The sequence below is a fragment of the Planococcus citri genome, chromosome 5, assembly GCF_950023065.1.
Source record: "Planococcus citri chromosome 5, ihPlaCitr1.1, whole genome shotgun sequence".
NCBI lineage: Eukaryota > Metazoa > Arthropoda > Insecta > Hemiptera > Pseudococcidae > Planococcus > Planococcus citri.
The window spans coordinates 42951625-42972082 of NC_088681.1; the positions used below are offsets into that span (position 1 = coordinate 42951625).

General features: G+C 34.1%; 1 protein-coding gene across 1 annotated transcript in view; it reads right to left on the bottom strand.

The window, feature by feature from the left end:
* Positions 1–20458, bottom strand: part of LOC135849495 (dopamine receptor 1-like) — a 414234-nt gene that overhangs the window by 336681 nt on the left and 57095 nt on the right. The window lies entirely within an intron of this gene.

Here is a 20458-nt window from a genome sequence, read left to right on the forward strand (position 1 = left end):
ATCAAAAGACGATTATTTTTCATCAATCTCTCATACATTGAGATAAATAATTTTTCTTAATTTGAATTTTGAAAATTACCGACCATAGTTTGGCATAAATCAATATCAATATCTGCTCCTCCACGCCCTCCCCCCTCACGGTCATTTGGGACCAATTTTTTCAAAAGTGGGCATCTCAAAGACCATTTTTAGAGCACATTTTTGAAAAAAATTTTGGTTTAACTAGCAAAATGACGATCATTTTGCTTGACAGGTCAGCGAAAATCGCAGATTTTTCTTGTTAATAACATGGGAGTCGCCCAATCGAACATTTTAAAACCCGGACTAAGCTAAATCGAATAAGAACAATCATGTAAAAACACAGTATCAGCTAAAATTTTAGGAGCTAAAATGTATTTTTCGATTTTTGGTGAATTTTTAAAAATCTTTGGGTAAAAAAATTGTAAAAAAATTAGAATTTTACCAAATTGCAAGTGATAGCTAAAATTTGGGATTAGCCCTATTTTTGACCTTCAAAATCAATTGCAAACAGTTTCGACTCGTTTCGAGCAGTTCTGAAGCCTGCAACAGATTTTCGAAACTTGAAATTTCCACAAAATTTTACAAAATGAAGTTGGGAAGCCGAAATTCACTCTGCACTCCAATTTCAACACGGAATCAGGTCGACTAGAAGTGGTTTCAAGTAGTTTTGGAGCCTTCGTCAAATTTTTGAAAATTCCTAGAGTCTCCTACAGATTTTTGAAACTTGAAGTGTTCATGAAAAATTTCACAAATTCAAGTTATAAGGTCTTGAAACCACTTGCAACCATTTTTGGTGAAATTTATCAATTTTAGAAAATGTGCTGGAGGCTCCAGAACTGCTCAAAACGATCAAAACCGTTTCTAAATTAATTTTGTAGGTCAAAAATAAGACATTGTGTATCCCAAATTTCAACTTTATTCTTTGGGTAACTTGGAGAAATTTTGATTTTTTTCTCATTTTTGGCTCAAATTTGATTTTCAAAAATTCATCAGAAAAATCGAAAAATGCATTTTTGCACCTGAAATATTGGCTTATGATACCTACATTTTTACAAGCTCTTCAAATCTAGCTTTGTCCATAGCAAGCGAAATCCACGACTTTGGCTGACCTGTCAATCAAAATGGTCGCCATTTTGTTCCTAAAGCAAAACTTTTTTTTGGCAAGTTTTCTCTAAAATGTTTCTTAGAATGTCTAATGTCTCCCTTTTTCGATTCTCCACAGTATCTCTCAAGCTTGGAACCTATAATAATTCGAAGAGTACTTAATTTTTCACAGCTTACTTACGACTCGTGTTTTTAAGATAACAGTATAGCCTGTCTCATTTTTTTTTCAAGTCGATAATTTAGTTTCAGAAAGAGGGCGCATGCGCCTATACGTAAAAAACTTGATCAAATGAAGCGTTATTACACTCTGACCACAAAATGAAAACGTAAACGTTGATTCGATGTGAAAAAGGCTTTATTTTTCCGCTTCCTTCTTTTCCTGTGCGTAGGTACCGAATTTTTTTCTGCGCGGTCCCCTTTCCCCAGCTCATCACAATAATTGTGTGAGAGGAAGACACTTCATTGGCAGTTAAGCCAACTCGATATTAATACACTCTCCTCTTTGCGTAATTATACAGTTACAGTTGTGGTGGTAGTGGAAGTAGAAGTTCATAGTCGGTATAACGACAAAATTTTCTCTATGGCGAATTAATGCGGTTAAAATTATCGTGAATGGTTACCTTGAAAATATTCGTTTTATATTGTGATAATGACCCTGACAATGAATACGCGCAGAATACATATAATGAGTGTAAGTGTAATAGTGTAACTATACCGTATATACGTATATGCAAACGTATCACCATACACTAACACACACACATCGAACGAAAGTTTTATTGTTACAAGTACCACCTCGTACAGTACAGTACACAGAGATACGAGCACCAAAACTTACACAGAGACACATTACACATATACTCGTGCTATACTGAGCTGCACAGACACATACGCAGACACCCTGATACTGGGTTTAATGGTACTTCATTCATGAATACGAACTCATCTAACAACCTTGCGAGGAATTTAAATTGCCTTTTTGCTTACTGTGCATTGCGCTGTGCTGTAGGTACGTACTACGTACTCGTAGTATAACATGCAGTATGTTTTCGAGTAAGATTTATTGGCATTGGGTAGATTACGTATCTTTTAGTTGTATTCTCTTGGTAGCTTTTTTTTTTTTTTTTGCTAATGATAAATTAACGTATAAGAAATGTATGAGGAGCTTTCGCGACGACGAAGAAGGCAGCAACCCCCCCCCCCATCTTGTCTATGTGACAGGTGAAATACGCCTGTTCTCATCCCCCCTCCCCTTCAGCAGGAAAAGCACAAAACACATATTTTTTCTTGAACTTTTCATCGAAATAAGGAGGAATAGGCCTACAAGATTACTTTTTTAAAAAATATATATTACCTCGATGAATTAATCAAATGAATAAATAAATATACGGACCTGAAGGGGAGGGGGTAACACTAATTATCTATTAAAGCCTGATCGTTTGGAAAAAATTTGAGCCATTGATACCTATAACTTTCAAAAACCAAGAAATCAATGCGCAAGTTTTACGAACAAGCAAAGGGCAAGGTAAGTACACGACAAGTTCGATTTCAAATACTCAAGCCTACGCTATAAATGTCAAAAAATGATGTAGGTATTTTATTGTGTTTTTCGTACTTTCATTTACTTCTAGTTTGATTTATTAGTTTACAAAAAAATTAATAAGAGAACTGGCGCAATGTTGTAGGTACTATGTATGTACCAAAAGCCATTCAACTCGTAAGTGATAGGTAATTAGAATGAGTTACACATGCTCGTACAATGTCAACACGAGTAGGTGGAAAAATAAATTAAATGTCGAGCACAGTTTACGAAAATTTATCTTTGTTTTAATTGTACGTAATTATGCAATTTATATTTTGTGGATTATATTCAGCAAAATATAGTTAGGTATACACATACAATGGTACAGGTAGGTACATTAAGAAATGAGATGATGAACTGTGACAAAAAAAAAAAAATGAAGCCCTAATTTTGGATAATAAGGGTACAGAATTAGATGTTAATTCTGAAGGAGAAATACACACATAGAATTAACATACTTATTCCATGTCATGTTCAATTCGAGGCACGTTGAGTATCTACTCGTATAATGCATAATGAAAATAAAATGACTTCTCATTTTAAGTTGTGTGGAACACATCCAAAATTTCAAAAAAGAATACCCAAGTACATCATTTACATGGTACAAAGAAAATCCCTTAATAAGATTCATTATGTTTATGAAAAAGTGTCAAATTTTTTTGTTCTATTTTTCAACGTTTTCCACCATAATTTTAAATTTTTTCAGCAAGTTTAGTATTTTTTGACTCTTCTCCAGCAATTTTAAATCGCTTCAGAAGGCGTTGTAATCAACTTCGATAGCTGAATGTTTAATACTGTCAATTTCCAAATCAATTAGGGCAGGTAAATCACAAATTCGAATTGACTATTTTGAAAAGTGTATGAATTTGAGAAATTAAGAAATTGTCAATTTTGAGACAAATTTCTCAGAATCTCTTCTACTCTCTTAAGTCGACCCCTCCCCCCCCCATCAAGGCATACATCGAGGGCTTATTAAAAACCATTTGTGCCAAAAATTGACGATTTTTGCATTCATTCAAAATTTGATTTGAGAATTCCAACCCGTAAAAAAACCTCTCTCCTTGAATTTTCGATTCACAATAACTCTAATCGATTCGGAATGTCGATCTGAAGACAGGATTGAATTTTTGGCTGCCGAAGTTGATTCCTATACGTCTACTGGAGCGATTTGAAATTACTGGAGAACAGTCAACTTCAGCTGGAGGCTTCAGATCGGTTTGAAACTGGTATAAATCAATCTGAGGGGTCGGTTTTATGAGATGGAAGAAATTTAGAGTGACTTATCGAAAAAATTTACGATTTTGGAATTTTTTTAAATTTCAGATTTTCCAACTTGTGAAAAAATTCGACGATTTTGCAACTTTTTTAAAATTGAGATTTTCTAATAATTATGAAAAAATATTTACCTACATTTTCAAATCGTCTCTTGCTGGAGGCTACAGATAAGCTTGAAACTGGTGGAAATTGCTTGGGGGGGGTGTGTTTTTTTCTTGGAAAGTTCCACTCGAATTTCCCCTCCCCCTCTTTTTTCAACGTTTGTGAACTCTGACAGGTATTTGAAACAATTTTTTGAGAGAAAATATTTTCGATTCAATGTGAATTGGAAAGGAAATGATGGAGCAAGAATTATTTGTATGAACTTTGTGAAAAATATTCATGGTGGGAATAATGACAGAGTAGGTACGTAAGTACCTGGATAGCGAAGCAGTGATTTTTAACTTTCTGAATTAGTTGAATTCACTGAAAACGGTTTCCAAGAAGTTTCAGCCATGGTAATGAAAGAATGGATAAAACGAAATCCGTTCACAACTTCTGGTTTTCTTCGACTTAGCTCGTTTTTAAGCTTTATAAATGTACAAGTGCTAAGCGAGTGTTCTTACTATTTTTTTTTTTTCAAATCTAAATGCTTACTACGAGTATGAAAAAAAAAAAAATTATAAAATTCATACTCGTACCTATTTACTTTAGAATAGCGCGAGAAGCAATCTCGTCGTTTAAGTACACAAGACATACATTAACAACCTGTATAAAGATAATTTTAGCTTTTCCTAATACTATACGAAGTCATAAGCGGTAGGTACTAAGACATTAGCGAATATCTTTATCTGTAGTGTACTACGTCAACGTCTTATAGGTACCTTGACTCCTTACGAGCATGATAAAATTCTTCGCTGGTAATACCAGCAATGTGACTTAGTCGAAATGAAATTCAAATCGGCAGCGAAATAAGCTTACGTATTTACAGATGCGTGATTTCGATATTTATTTTCCAAGCCAACTCTGCTGATAGCTGCAGATCACGCAGCGGTAGGCCTTTGAGATACGCGCTCGTGTCGTCGTCTTTGTGACCCAAAGTACGAAGGTTTTGATGAGTACCTATACGTATGCTCTGTGGAGCAGCACTGATGAACATGATGGAGTAGAAAATCAAAGCGATATGTATTTTTTTGATGTTTTACTGTGTCGATTTGTTTTTCATCTCTTTTTTTTTCTCCAAGAAGTGCTTTTGAACTAGATCTACATGTATTTTCCCCCAACGAAATATGTGTAGACTGGTGAGGAAAGAGATGGGTGGGGGGAGGAGGTGAATAATTTGAAAGATGAGTTCAGATGGTATGTAAGTATATGAATTATTTCAGCATTCGAAATTACTTTTTGGAGGTAATTTTCCATTTTGGACTTGAGGAAGGGAGATGAGAATACTACATAAATGAGTTTTTTGTGTACATACTTTACTTAGGTACATAAACATATCTTATCGTATCATAAGAATACAAACCGAAATTGATAGATATGCTTTCATTTATTTTGGACAAATTCTACTATTTTGGTCTCCTCGCTCCCTCGAGGGTCTTTACATTCTCGAATTCTGACGTATGTACTTATTTGAAATAAATTCAATCAACAATTCAAAAGCAAGAACTACATAAACATCCAATAATGAAAATACTCGCATACTTACGTCTTCAATTAACAATAATTTTTTCGATTAAAGTTTTATGCACCGATAAATTAGTATTTCTGCGATTTTTTGCTGTTAGATACAAGACACAAGTGCATACTTTCAACCGGGTTGTAAAATTTAAAATTGGTAAAATTGAAAGAAAAAATTGTAATGAATGGGGAAATTTCTTGGTATTTCTTTGATATTTTTTTCTTTGCGGCTATATATTATGTAAGTATTGTAGGTATAGGTACCTGTAGGTATCAAAGCTGATTTTACTTTTAATGCAAAAAAGCAGTTCACTAATTGGTAAGAATGTCCATCATTAAGGTATTTTATTCTTGGTTAAATTTTCTAGCAAGTATTTGAATAATTTGTATAATAAAATCCCGAATACTACGCATAAAATACTCGTGAGAATAACAAATGCATCGATACAAAACCACCTCGCTGAAAAATTGGCCATAGGCAATCTTATGCTTAAGAAAAAGAAGCGGAAAATTTCAAAGAATAGACTTGTTGAGTGCAGGCGAGGTAGGTATAGTCATAGATAGGTACTATCTTGACCTATCTTTCTACGTGAACCATTCAAGTGGGTCATTTCAATTCGATATCCTTGGTTGGTCGCCTTTCCTAGCTCATGTAACGAAGAACGTCTCCAACTTTCTTGTAACTCATATTTTTCCCATTTTTCACCCTTACCCTCTTTTCCCTCATATTTCAAATAATTTCTTAACATAGACCAATACTCTTTCTTGAATCTTACAATGAGCCTGTCAAACTGATAACGAGTATTTTCACAACTTTGTAATCAGGAAATCACTCCAATCCTTTGTATTGGAAGATTTTTTCAATGTTTGGAAAAAACATGCCAAAGAACCCTCAAATCCAAAATTTCAAAAATGAAAATTACCTATCAAAATTGCAGCATAACTGTGTTAGAAAGCTGAACCTTCAGTAAGATGATTCTTTGAAAATAAGGCAATTTTAATGCTCAGAATAAACTTTATCATTACACCTACTCGTATTTTCATATTATTTCAAAAATACTTTAGCATTCCAAAAAGTTATACCATTAAATTGAAAAAAAAAAAAAAAAAAAAAACTCAAATATAACTTTGAAATGCTTTATATGTACCTACCGTTATTGTTAAAAACCTGCTAAAAATTGTGCCAGGAAAATTTGGCCATTATATTATCACCCACTGAGCAACGACTTTTTTCACTCACCAACAACTGACTGTTGATTGAAAAAGAAAAGGAAGCAAAAACTCATAACATCTCAGGTCGGTAGACCTCCTACAGCGGATGCTATTACTAGATTACAGAAGAAGTAGGAAGGGGATTAATTTCTACCTTTGTACCGCTGTTGGAAAGTAAAGTACCTATATAGGGTGTCGGTGTACTAACGTTTTTTCGTACCGTCATACCACATCGTGCTCCATAAAGGAGGAAATGAGAAACTATTTTGTTTAATTTGCTATTTCAATAAAAATAGTGAAAATGAATAGATTCGGTTGATAGATAGGTTAGGTTTTCCAATACGAATAGTGAATTCAGGTACCTAACTTATTTTAATTGAACAAATTTGGAGTGACTAATAAATATTTGAAAATTTTCACTTTCGACTCACGACACATTCATAATTTATATACGGAATACGGAAATTAGTCCTGAAATTTATAAGCTTATCGCTCAATCGAACCGAATTTTACCATTTCTGGCCATTCTAGAGCCTCCAGCTCCATTTTATATCTCTCCAGGATTTTAAAACTTTTCCAGAAAACGTTGCTGAAATCAATTTGAGAAACTAAGAAATGAGTTTTATTCTCTACCTTTTTAAAGGAATTATCCAAATTTGAGCCAATTCCAGGTGGATTTCTCAAGTGTGTTTTTTTGACCAACGTTCTTCGTTTACTTATCATTGGAAATTTGTTGGTCAAAAAAACGCACTCGAGGTTTTCCCCCGGAAGCCGTTTTTTTTCATACTTATCCACCTCTCAAAGTCTCAATGTTTCGCCATACCCCATTTTGAAAACAAATGAGTGACATATGAGAAGCACTGAGTGTACAAATTCAAAACATAGACAATTATTCGAACTGTATGGTATGACCATTAGCCAGTGAATCACAAAAAAAAAAAATGTTGACGGATTCTAATCAAATTCAGCAGAGACCTTTTTCTTGAATTTGAAATTACTAAAAAATTTTAGCTCCGAAGGTGCCCGCAGACGGAAGAAATTGGCTCTTAAAGAGAAGGCATTTTCAGAAAAATCGTACGATTTTTTCACTCTGTAGTTGATTGTGACTATAAAAATATGTAAAACCATCCAAAATAATCTTGATAACACGTACCTGGTACAATTCTTCGAATCCATTATCCCGACCGGGCATTTCTCCGAATCTCATTCCCCGAATCCAATTTCTCAAAATTCATTTCCCCGAATCTGATCTCCCGAATTAAAATTACTCGAACGACTCTTCTTCCGAATGGTTTTTTTTTCTCAATTCGTATAAAATATTACCAAGGCATTTTGTGTATTTTATTTAGGTAGGTATAGCATTTCCCTTCAAACTAAGAAACTTGTATAGCTTTTGAAAATTCCAGGTGCTTGATCCAAAAACTTGGAAATTTTTCCAATTTATCAGTGGGTTAAAAACCTACTTTGTGGATGAATGCATAAAAATTGTTTTCATTATATTTTTTATGGGTTTCTTAGAAGTTTTCAAGGTGTTGAGAATATCAAAAATTATCCAAGAAAGGGCGTGGAGCCATGGTTTCATTTTTGCATCATAATTTTATCGAACTTTTCAAAATTAAAAATACTTTTTCGGAACTAAAAAAGAATGCATCACACTTAATTGAAAAATTGAAATTGATAACAAAAATACGCCCTGAATCGTTTTCATCATTTTTCCCCCCAGAGCTATGAGAGAAAAATGTCGATCAGAGTTTCAACATTACATCCAATTATTTTTCCCTGGAATATAATTGAAAAAAAAGTTTTCAATTTTTTATCAAATTTTGTGAATTTGGGGAAATGGGATTCGGGGAAACGAGATTGAGAGGAATGGGTATTCGGGGAATTCGGTATTTGGGAGAATGTTCAGGGACCTATTAATTCACTTCAAAAACCATGTACGTATCTAAGGTGAATAGTTTGCTGGATTATTGTGAGAAAAAAAGTCGGCGGATTTCGTCAAAATTCAGAGGTGACCTTCGTTTTCAGTTGAAAGTCATCAAGAAAAAGTTTTAGCTCCGGAAGTGTCCCTGGAGGGGAGAAATGAGTCCTAAAAAAAAGACGGGTATTTTCGAAAAATCATGGTTTTTTTCGCTCCTGTCGTTATACCCAACCTGTTTTATAACGTTTTGAAATTTTTTCTCCACAAATATTTCGCATTAATTAAGCCAAAACATCGAAAGATGTCGTTTCTGAAAATGGGAAAATATTTTGGAACAAAGTGGTGCCAATTTTTTGGTCATCATTGCCAATTTCAAAACTTCGAGAAAAATAGTCAAAAACATTAAATTGGTGCGATTTTTCAAGATTGGCAACAATGACAAAAAATTATCAAAACTGGGTTAAAATTATTTCCCTAGTTTCAGGAATGATATTTGTCAAAATTTTGACATAATTAATGTGAAATATCTGCGAAGAAAAACATTTTCAAAACACCAATTTGTTCAAAAATAAGCGATTTACCTACAAATTTTTAACCGCTTAAAAACACGATTTTTTTTCAGAATGCCCCCTCTTTGAGAGCTCATTTTCCCCCTCCATGAGCACCTCCAATGCTAAAAATTTTGCTGAGTAACTTTCAACTCAAAATAAAGATCTTTGCTGAATTTGGTCGAAATCCACCTAATTTTCATTGAACGACCCACCCTAAAGTGACCATCAGTCACTCTTCAAAATTATATTCCAAAGCCATATCCAATAAAATTTTCGCAAAAATCAAATACGTACCCCCTTCCTTCCTCAAAGACACACAGCAGTATATCCTTCATCACTTCTAAAACCAATTCCAGCCGATAATTTTCACCTCCTCTTTTCAAAAAAAAAACTTCATCGATAAACTCTACGTCATCATTTCGCCAACTTCACGAAATTATAACTTTCGCCATAAAATTCTCTCATCGAAGTACAAAAAAATTGATAAAACCACGATAAAAAATGGCAAAAAGCGAACCCAACATACGCCAAAAAATTGCGGCGTAAAGTTCCTTCTCTTTGCTCCCTCGTCCCGTACTTGTTTTCCTCTCCGGTGATACTTCTTGGCTGAGCTAAGCTACGCTCACACATAGACACATCGGTAGTGTTTTTTTTGCGCGAGAACAAATAGCTCGATAACACATATGGCAGACGTTTTATGACGCTGAAAATTAACTTTGAAAAATTCAATTTTGCCATCGCCAATAATACGAAGGCATTTTATAATGTCCTTTTCGTTCATTTTTTTCTGTTTTTTCTCGTCGTCGTCGTCGTCGTACGATAGGCGAACGAGTTTCTTGTTTCTGTCTCTGTCGTTCTCTTTCGGTCGGATCGCAGCGTTTGCCAGCGTCGCACGTGTATAATGGACGCGGGCGTCGTCGCAGATCTCGCACATAAACGCTAGAAGGGTTTTGTTTCACTTATCATCGCATCACATTCGGACGCGATGGTATTTTTTTTCTATCATTTTTTTATTTCACATACCAACTCGCGTTCGCGTTGATTTACGAGTTGGCGTGCGATCGTATTTATACGTATATACGAGAATCGTATAGCTCGTCCGGTATAAAATATATAGGTGCACGTTACGAATTGGAAGTGGAATATATGGCAAAAAATATTGACGAGCGACTAAACCGTCGAATAATAATCGTTTTACTTTATTAGAGGTAGAGGTAGTACATACACGATATGGTTATGTTGTGGTTTATATCTATAATAAGGCCAGGGTAAGGTGTGTGTTTTTTGGCCATAGAAAGACTGGCCTGGTCGCTCATCGAGTTTAATTAAACTTTTACAAAATAACCTATCCGATGTGAAATTTGAGACGTTTAGGAAATTTTTTTAGCCACGTCGAAAAGTTTTCATCGTTGAGGTAAACTCGACGCTCGTTTCGCGTTTATTTTAACGATAATATTTTTCAAAGTCGACACCGCATCCACAATGTCGTAACACGAGAGCTAACGTATACTACAAGTGGAAAAAGAGAAGAGGTAAAAAAAAAAGGTGTCACGACCAAGTAATTATAAGCGACGTAAAGATGTATTTTTTTCATCAACTCCCCCTCCCTCTCTCCTCTCCTTTCTTCGTTTTTTATTTCATCCTTTTTTCCCCATACATATAGGCTATAAGAACCTACTTCCTACCTATAGCCAGCTAGCTCTAGTTACTCACATACATTTGATATTAATAGCGAATCTCACGTATTTGTAGTTCGCGAACGAGTCGATTTTGGACAAGTATATACTTTGTCGACGTCAGCGTTCGACGTTCTAAACGATAATGGTCGGCTTGTAGAAGTATAGTCATCTCGTGAAAGAATCCCATTTTATAGGGTACTTACGATTATGAAAGGTTGAGCAGCGTACTATCGACGAATGAAAAAAGTAGAAAAAAACAGAGGATAAAAAAACACGACCTAAGAATAAAATCGTAGAACAATCGAAACCTTTATTGCGATTCGCCGCGAACTATGTGCTACTTAAATTATCTACTGTTTTACTCTGTAGCGTACAGTAGGTTTTTCTTTCTTTTCTTTTTTCACTCTAGGTTATACCGAGTCCATCATCTGCTTTATTTAGGCATAGACACATACCAAAAAAAAAAAAAATACTCCATCCGTCCAATGTGGTTAAACTGCGTAGATTTTATTTTCAAATAGGAAATAATTAAAATTGTGAATCGAGCTGGATGTAATGTTCTTTGTATAAATACCTAAATACGTTTTCTGTGTTCAGTTTACTTGGCCTGTTCTTGTGTGTAGCGTAGTGTAATGGGGGAATCTGCCCTGACTGCCATAGGTAGTCCATATCGTACGTATTGCTTAGGCAATAATTCAAAGATGAACCTCGTGAAGGTCATCTTACTTTAATCGTTCTAGATCCTTCTATCCCCCTGGGTACTTCTTTCCCTCAACAGTGATTGAGTATGTGTGAACTCTATGACGTCACAGACGATTCGCGAATTCAAGCTGTATCTCTCAGACAGTCGAATTCGCCGCTTTACTTGGTTTTGCTACTCGCGATGGCAAGGTCTCGTCTTTGACCCAGTGACTGTGAAATATAGGATGTGTCGTGCTATCTCTCTTTTATATTTATTTCCACTTCGGGTGGCTAACGTAATTTTATTATAATTTGTTAACGTAACTCCTGAATGGGAGAATCTTCAAATATCCTTTTTAACTGCAAGGACCCTACACCAGAATCCGGACTGGGAGTAGCGGCAACCCTACTAAATTGATTCTAAAACTAGAGCCTACGCTAGGGCCTATTATTGGGGGACCCGCAGGTGAGTAGGTTAACGCGTACATTAATTATGGGATTTTACCCCGATCGAATGCATTCAGATTAACTATTATATTGTATTGTTAATCACGAATACCTGCCTGCGTACACGAGGATTTAGTGTGAACCATGGAAGTAGGTAGGACGTAGAAGGGCGCAATTATATCAGGCGTTCCTATTAGATTTAAATTATTCTCCTTTCTGTCGACAAACGTGTATTTCATAACTTTTAGTTATACTATTTCTCTAACATAGATGTAGGAGTTATGCCTATGTTAGTTGCACTAGTCTTAGTATCGTAACTTCTAAAGTACTAACTTATCTGTAATATTTCATGAATATATCAAACTTTTCGGGACATGAAATGTTCAACTGATTGTTCTCATTTACAGTCTTCTTTATTTAAATGAATAGTATTGATTGGAAAAGAGGAGCTCTCTCCGACATTTGAGCTAGCATGTACTGAGAAATTATTCCTTTTCTAAGGAATAATTTTAAGAATGGTTCCCTTGATATTTAATACCATTATTCCTCTTCAATGTGATTATTCTTACCTCCCTTCTTTATCACAAAATTCCCTTCACCACTATTACAGTAGTTTGATAATTGGAGTAGGTACTACTTATAGGGACTATTTAGGAAAATTTAAACCGAAGAGTAATTTATTATTTTGCTTGTTCATTTTTGCCAGAATTGTCAAAAAGGGTCAATTTTTAAAAACTTTGTCAAACAGTCTATATTGTTCTTGTCGAAATTGTCCAAGAAACCATGTTTTTACCAAAATTGTCACTAAAGGGTCAATTTTTGGCAAGCTAACAAAAAGTTGTTTTTTCGTTAAAATTCACATGATGAAGTACATACGAGTAGTTTTTTAATAAATAAAGTAGTCGAATGGTGGTAATTTTTCACAAAATTGCTGAAAAACTTGTATTTTTTTGCCAAGACGTCCAAAAAGCATTGGATTTTGCCTTTCCCGACTGAAAAGTCCTCTTCTAATTTCATAGTTTATCAAACAAAATTCTACAAAATTGCTTAAAAGTATACTTTTTTTTGTCAAATTTCATTTCCCCTCTCCCTCAAATTCAATTTTTTTCAGTGTTTATGGAAATTTTTCGGTGTTTTTGAAATTTTCTCTGGTTACGCCCGAAGTACCCCCACGAAAAAAGCCCTGGGTATCACCTAATTTTTCACAAAAAGAGCAAATCGTTCTAGTGTAAAAATTACTTAAAAATTGAAAGTGTTGACGAAAAGTCAAAAGTGTGTCAATTCAGTCCATTTTATAGTAGAAAAAATCACCAAAAAAACAGAACATTAAAAATTAAAATAAATTGTTTAACAAAGCAAGAATTTTTGCAATTTGAAAAAAAATTCTGACAAAATAATTAAGCAAGATTTTGACAATTTTAACTACTTAATATTAGAGCGTTTTGGAAATTTCTGGCAAAAAGTAATACTTTTTGGCATTTAAAAAAAAAATGAGACTTTTTGGAATTTTTTTCAAGAAATGACAATTTCAATTTCTTAACAATTTTGTTTTTTTCTTTTAAAAAACGAGAATTTTTTACAATTTTTGGCAAAAATTGAGACTTTGGAAGAAAGGTAAAAATCTTAACAATTTTCTAAAAAGCTAGAACCCTTTCAAAAACCAAAAATTTGGCAATTTTAGAGAAAAATAGAAACTTTGGGGAGTCATTGGCACAGAAATTAGGTACGTAGTACATTTTTTCGCAATGTTTTTTTTTTGAAGAGTGAGAATTACATGTTAATTTTTGAGGTTAAAAAACTGCATTTCTTGACACCTAAGCTTTGACAATTGACAATTTTTAGTAAAAAAGTGAGATTTTTCAATGGCTAAAACGTTAGCTTCTGGGCAAAAAAGAAAAACTGACAGTTCTGGCGAAAAAGTTATTGGCAAAAAATAATTTCTTTTTCGCAATCTTGGTTGGAAATGGAAGGCTTTTTTTCAATTTTTCAGTCAAAACGAAGACTTTTTGGCATTTGAACGAGATTTTTGAGCAATTTTTTTGGGGAAAAAAAACTTTACCAATTGGTATTCATTTTTTTCTCCTTCAAGATGCATAAGGAAATTGATTTTTTTAAATTTGTTTTTTAAAAAAGGGGAAAAAAGTAACTTTATCAACCGACACGTTGAAAAAGGAAGTAACTTTTGTAAGTTAGTTACTGACATACTAAGGGACAGTAGCTCAATGTAGGTTTAAACTCAGTTTCACATAAACTCGGTTAAAATTCAAGTAAAAATTATTGGCTACTTCTTAGCATTCTTACCAAAATTTGTATTCATACGTCATTTCAACTTGATTCGAGTTTGTTCACAGACAAGTTAACCTACAACTCTGGTTTAAGCCCCAATTGTGCTAACGGTACTAAGTAAAACAAAAAGGTCTAAAATCTAATCGAAATAAGTAGATAATTTCAGTGTTTATTCAACAATGAAATTTTCTGGAAAAATCACCTGAAATCAATTTTAAATCACTTGAAAATCACAAAAAAGTCCCAAAATTGTCTAGAAAAGAATTCAACATTGAAATATTGTGATGAGCAGGAGTGCCTTAACCCCCATTGGTGGTTCGTGATGTAATTCCTCTGTGGGAAATATTAGCGTAATTCTTCCATAAGAGTGGGGAAAACAGGTATACCTATGTGTTAAATTCTATAGATCTTTGGTCGGATATGAAGATCTAAAACTAACGAGAACCACATCTAGTTTAGCAACTCGAGTAAGCTAATGCTTTTTGTCAACAGTAAAAATACAGAGGCAGGCAAGGGCCACCCCCTCATCCTCTAATAGTGATGTTTCCATTTATTGGTTAATATGTGTTTGAATTAATGTAAATTAACGCGATGTCGATTTGATTTATGGTTTCTCGGATCATCTCTCTATCATCTGGACTTAAAAGAGATGTACCAAATTTTTACATGTCGTCTTTCTACCAATAGCTCCCGCCGCACCTAGTATTAGGGGATGCAAGGGAAAGGCAGTCAACGTGTACAGTGTTAGGGGGAGGTTGAAATACCTTTCCTGCAGGTAGCGTTCATCCATCTTCAATTAATCGAATAAATATTGAAATGGTGAGTGTTTAACAGTCATTAATTCAATATTTTTAGGCAAGAGATATGATTTTAATGCATCTCCGATTGATCTGTCATACCTTTATTGTGCAATTGCCAGGTTTTCCTGTGAACGTTTGTTGTTTTGATTTATCTAGTCAGATTGGCCTCTGACCATAGAAGCAAGGTAGTATTTGCATTGTTCACACATGAGATAAATATTTATTATAATATAATACTTATTTAGTTTAATTTTACCGAGCTGTTTATAATTAATAATTACATCATTAAACACGTATAAACTATTCTGTCAAGGTGTTCAATTCATTTTGAGACCTTTCTGATGTAGTTGGGACTGTTAAGGATCTAAAAGCCTGCTCTCGGAGCTAGTCAGGTAGAAGAGAAAATATTCCCTCCCCAGGGAATAATTCTTGGAAAATCCCTACCCAGTACTTATGATAATTTTCACCATCTCTGATTTTTCTCACTCTCCTCTTTACAATATCACTCAAAAGTTGTTTGGAAATCAATTTTAAGAAAAGTTGGAACAAAATATGTTCAGCATTGAATTCAAAGCCATCTGAAACCGATTTCAAATCACTTAAAAAATGAGAGAATCACTTCAAAATGGTTTGAAAATGAATCAATTTGAAAAAACTCATTGCAGAACAAGTAAGTAGGTAATGTGCCTACTTAATCTCGAAATTAAAGAGAATCAAGAGCCTTCGAATAAATGGAAAAAACACTTCAAATAATATTGTGAAAATCCATTTAAATTCTGGAATAAAATTCAAATATAGAGTATAAATTCATTTCAAAAAACGTTCAAAAAAGCACCAAAAATGAAAAAACTGTCTCAAAATTTTCTATAAAGCGTTCGTTTGCAACAAAAAAAAATATAAAATGGTAAGTAGGATTTTTTGAGACACCTCGCCATCGAGAAATTCAATAAAGCCAAAAAAATCATCACTTGAACTGGAAATTTATAAATCATACTTGTCGGAACATAATTCACGATGCTCAACTTTTCCCATCTGAAAAAATGAAATTTTTTCTCAATTATATTTTACTCTTTATCTCAGCCTCCGAGATCAAAAAAATGATAATCTTTTTCCAGTTTAAAAGAAAGGAGAAAGATTTAAAGACCTGAATGAGATAATTTCTGCCATTTCTTTGAAAAAGTTAAGAATGACTCTGGTATGTCTATGTACCTATTTACTTTTAGGTACTTATTTCCTTTAAAATTCCTCCCCTCCCTTCTTGTTCAGTGTATCTGTAAACACAGAAATAGCTGTAATAAGATTGACATTTATTACACAGAACGTGGGTGTGGTACTAAGCCTAACAGGAATCATTTTTTTTTTCCTTTTTGAAAAATGGGGAAACTCGCTAAAAATATCTCCGCAAATACACACGACAACGATGAGATATCGGCGTACCCTACCAACGTCAAGGAGAAGTTAAGAAGTAAAGCATGACAGGGGAAGAAGAGGGGAAGCTACAGCAGTAGACGAAGGAAAACGACGCGAAGTTTGTTATTTCATCCCTTCATCCGTTTCGCATAATGTTTCCGTTTATTTATAATTTAAAATATATTTACTTTAATACTTTGTTTTACTTCCTAATGCGTATTACTTTTTATAAGGTCGTCTTCTTCTTCTGCATCTTCCTATGCTATGCCATCGGTATACTTTTTTTTCTCGCTCTAAGTGTTTCGCTTTTCCTTTATACGAGACTGCTTTTCATTTTCATTTATTTATTGTCTCCAACTAGCCACCGTTTGCAGTTATTTTCGATTACATAAGTAGACTATGTTATGTTTTTACACTAAGGTTTCCTTTTTTTGTTTAGATTAACCTTGACAATACTTTCTCCTTGTAGATGTTAAATTTCCATGACTCCGAGACTCTAGTTAAGATGATGAACTTGAACGGCGTTCGTTTTTTCGCATGTCCGGAACAGAATAATACGCCAAAAGATTCAAGAGCAAAATGGTCGTGTAGATATAACGAAGCAAAAAAGAAAACATTGTTAATTCTAGAAGAAAAAAAAATTCTGCTTCCCTTTCTCTTTTTTTCACCCATAATTTATTAAGATCTTGTTCACGAACTGTGTATCGTAGCGAGTTGTCGTCGTCGTCTGTCGTAGAGTTATTACGACGAAGAGCTCGAATTAAAAATAACGAACCCGAATGAACTCGTTAGCGCACGTGAAAAAATGAAAAAGCTGTCGTCGATTTAAACGCGTCCAAATTGTGTGTACTTGGACTTACACATTAGTGTAGGTATCTTACCTTCCTACTAAAGTACTCGCAGTATACGACTACAATGTCGTTATTGTTGAAAAATTATTACTTACTACGAAGCGTAATGATCTCATGTACGAGTACGAGGAAAGCACCAGGTTCAGTATCGTGGAAAATTCTCGATGTCCGGACAACATGTACTCTACCTATGACATGGATTTAGTAGAAAAGCGAAAGTACATTTGCATTGAATAAGCGAGTTATTAAACTTGAACCAGAAAATATAATTGATTTGATTGTAAGTCATGTACATAAAAAAATAACCTAATTTACCATACATTACTTTGGTAATTTGGAAGATAAATTTTAATCGCTCGTTTAAAGATCTAGTTTTTGTAGTTTGTCGTAAAAATGTTTCCGAGAAAGTAGTCGTTACTGGGAGAAAAAATGTTGGGATTTATGTTTAAAATTTTCGAAAATTGGATATTTTTGAAGAAAAATAATTAAGAGTTATTTCTTATTTACGTTAAAACGAACTTCAACAATTATTGGTCAACTCTCCAGGTATCTTTGTAAGGTATTTTTACCAGTGAAGCTTTCTTGAATTATAGAAGTGAACCTTTTACTTCAGGTTTCTCGACCATCTACGAGTATTTTATAAATTCAAGTGTTTAAACATTTATTTCGAATCTGGTCTGAATTTTTCCATCCATTCTACTTGTTTCTATGAATTTTAATAATTAACGCGGAGCTTTAATTAAACGTCTTTATTTTTTCTTATATGTACTTTCCATTGACGTAATATGCACAAATTTACCTAATCCGCAAATTTCGGCATTTCTCGTCATTTATGCTATTTTTTGCAATGATTTTTACATACATTGTAATTCATGCTAAATGGTCATCATCAACTGTTGTAAGCCTGCAAGGTCAATCATGCTGTCATATCAAGGATTCAATTTCAGTCGAATTTTCGTACCTACGAGCATTCATTCGCCAGATGTAATATGTATTTGTTTACGTTGAAAAAAAAATTCCAATATTTCTAGAGCTTTGCACTTCTTCCTGTCCCTTCTCCCTGTACATAGGTCAATAATTTACAAATATAGCAACAAACAAAATAAGCTGATTTCATCTCTTCACTCATGCAGTTGACTCATCCGAACGTTTTTTGTCTCCTCTGAGTAAATCATCGCGAACGAATCATCTTCAAATTCGGGTCGATGGATTTGAAAACGTCGGATTTGATTTAATTTAGTAGTGATTCAATCGTTCTTGATGAATAAAAGTCGATTTTCAACAAAATGTTTGCGAACGATTTGAGTGAAGCTTTTGATGATAAGATTCAAAGATGGAAACTGCCAAGTACAATTTGATTTTTCGGGGATCCGTTCGTTCGCGATTGGTGTTATTCTCTAAGCAAATCGTTCACGAACGAATCATGCACCATTTTTTTGAAAAGTTGAACAATTTTCCATTTTCTCATCGTCGTGAATTATCTGACTTAATTTTCAAGTGATTCAGTCGTTCTCGAATGATTCAGTCGTTCTCGAATGATTCATCGTATCTGAATCGTATCTGAGCAAATCGTTCGCGAACGATTGAGTTCAAATATTTTTGTTGATAGGATTAAAACATTTAAAACTGTCAAGTATGTTATCTTCGCCTGATTTGATTTTTCAGTGATTCATTCGTTCGCGAACGATTTGCTCGAAGGATGAAAACCGTTCGCGAACGAATCATGCACCATTTTTTTTTGCGAAAATGAAGAATTTTCCGTTTTGTCATCGTTGTGCATTATCTGACTTGATTTTCAAATGATTCAGTCGTTCTCGAATGATTCATTGTATGTCAGCAAATCGTTCGCCAACGAACGAGCTCAATTATTGTTGATAGGATTAAAAGTGTCAAGTTGAGTTACGTTATCCATGCCCGATTTGATTTTTCAGTGATTCATTCGTTCGCGAACGATTTGCCCAAAGGATGAAAACCGTTCGCGAACGAATCACGTAACATTTTTTTACAAAATTGAAGAATTTTCGCTTTTCCGTATCGTCATTGTTGTGCATTATCTGACTTGATTTTCAAGTGATTCAGTCGTTCTCTCGAATGATTACTCGTATTTGAGCAAATCATTCGCGAACGATTGAGTCCAATTTCTGTTGATAGGATTAAAACTGTCAAGTTAAGTATGTTATCTTCGCCTGATTTGATTTTTCAATGATTCATTCGTTCGCGAACGATTTTCTCAGAAGATGAAAACTGTTCGCGAACGATTCATTCGCAATTTCGCACTTATAAATTGAAGAATTTGCTATTTTTTGTCTTCCTGAATATTGTCTGAAATGATTTTCAAATGATTCAGTCATTCTCGAATGATTCATCGTATCTCAGAAATCGTTCGCGAACGAATAAGTCCAGTTTTTGATGATCGAATTAAAGCTGTCGAATTTTTAAATATCATATAATTATGCCTAATTTGGTTTCAATTTTCAGTGATTCATTCGTACGTGAACGGTTATATTCCTCAAGAAAATCGTTCGCGAACGAATCATTCGCAATTTTATACTTGTAAATTAAAAAATTTCTCGTTTCGTCTTGTCGTATATTATCTGACTCAATTTTTAAATGATTCAGTCGTTCTCGAATGATTCGTCGTATCTGAGCAAATCGTTCACGAGTGATTGAGTTCAATTTTTTATGATAAGATTCAAAATTCAAATTGTCATGATTCGTTGTGCCATTCATGCCTACTCAATTCGATTTTTCCGAGATTCATTCGTTCGCCAATGGTTCTTTTTTTCTGAGCAATCGTTCACGAATAAATCATTCGCAATAGGAGTAATTGCACCCCCCCCCCCCGCCGATCCTCCGGGACAACTTTTTTCTTAAAGGGGACATCCTAAGGAACATTTTAAAGCAAAGTTGTCAAAAAAAAAAGTTGGCCTTACTTACAAAATGGCGGCCATTTTGATTGACAGGTCAGTCGAAATCGCA